We start from the raw sequence: 2,505 nt of genomic DNA, 5'->3' as shown, positions 1-2,505 counted from the left end.
CAGCCCCTAAGCATATTAGAGTGGAAGTGGGAAAACATAGCAATGGACTTCATAGTAGGATTACCCAAAACGCTTAAAGGCTATACAATGATCGGGTAGTTGTCGATAGGTTGACCAAGTCGGCACACTTCCTACCTGGGAAAGCTACATATACAGTTGACAATTGGGCATAGCTGTATGTGAAAGAAATAGTAAGACTACATGGAGTCCAAGTATCTATAGTGTCAGATCGGGACCCACGCTTTACGTCAGCGTTCTAGCTCGGACTTCAAAAAGCGCTGGGTACCCGCCTTGACTTTAGTACCGCCTTTCAGCCCCAAATAGATGGACAAACGGAGCGTTTAAACCAAATTCTAGAGGACATGCTACGCGCTTGTGTACTAGATTTTAAGGGAAGTTGGGATTCTAAACTCCACCTGATGGAATTCTCGTATAACAACAGTTTCCAAGCAACTATTGGAATGGCACCGTTTGAGGCCCTGTACGGGAAACGGTGTAGGTCCCCACTATGTTCGGACGAAGTAGGAGAGAGAGAATTAGTAGGACCCGAGCTGGTTCGATTCACCAATGAGGCTGTCCAGAAAATTCAAGTGAGGATGCGTACCGCTCAAAGTAGACAGAAAAGTTACGCCGATGTAAGGCGTAAAAGCCTGGAGTTTGAGATAGGGGACCCAGTATTCCTCAAGGTGGCAACTATGAAAGGTGTGTTAAGATTCGGACATAAGGGCAAGTTAAGTCCTAAATTCATTGGACCATTCGAGATCTAAGAGTGAGTTGGTCCAGTAGTGTATAAGTTAGCCCTACCTCCAGCCCTCTCAGGAGTACATGATGTATTTCACGTGTCGATGCTGAGGAAGTACATTACGGACCCTATCCACATAATAGACTACGAACCACTCCAACTCAATGAAGATCTAAGCTACGAGGAAAAACGAGTAAGAATCTTAGCTAGAGAAGTAAAAACCTTACGCAACAGGAGCATTGTTTTCGTTAAGGTACTGTGGCGGAATCACCACAGTAAGGAAGCCACGTGGGAGTGTGAGGACTAAATAAGAGAAAAATACCCCGAGTTGGTACAGGAGTTTGAGACTTTCGAGGACAAAATTTCTTTTTAGGGGTAGATAATGTAACGACCCAAGATAGAAAAAAAAACAAAAAAAAAAAAACTCAGTCGCTAGAAAACTCGCAAGTTTTCTCGTGACCGCCGAGTTTCCCAGACCCCACGCGAAATGACGGCCACACCACGCCCAGTCTTCAGCCCACGACTCCCAGCACCTATCAGAATACCTTCAAAGGGAGAAAAGAAATAAAATACGAGAGAGAGAGATTTCGGATAAATGTCGGCGAGTATCCAGTTTCTCCGACGAACCCTCAAACCACCCTCAAACTGACACCAAACGACCTGTTACCACCATGAGAAGGATCCCTAATGAAAGCACAATAACTCAAGGTGCGTTTTGTGCTTTTTCGTAAGCGCCGTCATCGATAACCGAGGTCAAAAGGTTGGGTTTTCCTAATCGTTCTTAGATCTGTGGTTTTAGGAAATTTTAGGCCGCAAAACTCCCATCAAAGAAAGAAGGACGACAAATAAAGAGGAAAAGGAAGAAAGAGGACCAAAATCGGCAACAGAAACACCACGGAAAGGAGAGAGAAAACTCGCCAGAAAATTGGCCAAAGTCGGGTAAGGAAGACGAGATCCATAGATCCGAGTCAACCCAAACCCAAGACTCGAGAGAGCCAGCCCATTCTTTCCCTCGACCTCTACCTTCAGCCCAGCCCAACTACAGCGGCCTATACCTCAAACCAGCCCAGTAGCTACGGTTTAGTTGAACCAACCCGAGACTAGACCCACGGTCCAATCGAGCCGGCCTACAACCCAAACACTTGCAACCCAGCCCAGTAAGCCGAGGCCCAACGATTAGTCTTGGCCCAGTATCCTTTTGCAGCCCACGACCTGGACCACTACTTGAACCGTGCTGCGACCCGCGCTACGATGCAACGCTACCGTACGACGTAGCTCGCTCTGTTGCTGCCAAGTGTCACATAGCGGCGCAGGCGGTCCCTCGCCTCGTCTCGGTGCAACGGCTTGGGCTCCTCCAGTGACGCTCCGGCGGCTCCCAGCGGCTGTTCAGCTCGGCTCACCTATTTTCAGCTCGATTTCCACTGTTTCGACCCTCCCGAATCTGTTTTTGGGTTCGATTAAGGTATCTGAGGCCGTTTTAGCGCCATATTTCACATTTATTGAATTATAGGTAAATTAATTGTGAAATACTAACGGAAAGTGGTGAACGGTGTGATAGGAAACAAACCCCGGCAACGTAGGAAGCAGCTCTCACGGAACGGGAGCTTACATTTAGCTATTTAGGGAGTACTTCGGCCAAGGCCAACCAAGTAAGTGGCCTTACTATAGGATAGGCTAAACATTGTATGAGTTATGATGATGTATGAGTTATGATGATGTGTGGGTTACGATACTTGATGATGTGTGCAGTACATACATATTTT

The sequence above is a fragment of the Cucurbita pepo genome, unplaced genomic scaffold, assembly GCF_057944985.1.
Source record: "Cucurbita pepo subsp. pepo isolate OVF unplaced genomic scaffold, ASM5794498v1 scafford_4, whole genome shotgun sequence".
NCBI lineage: Eukaryota > Viridiplantae > Streptophyta > Magnoliopsida > Cucurbitales > Cucurbitaceae > Cucurbita > Cucurbita pepo.
The sequence above is the reverse complement of the archived record's forward strand: the minus strand, read 5'-3'. Positions refer to the sequence as shown.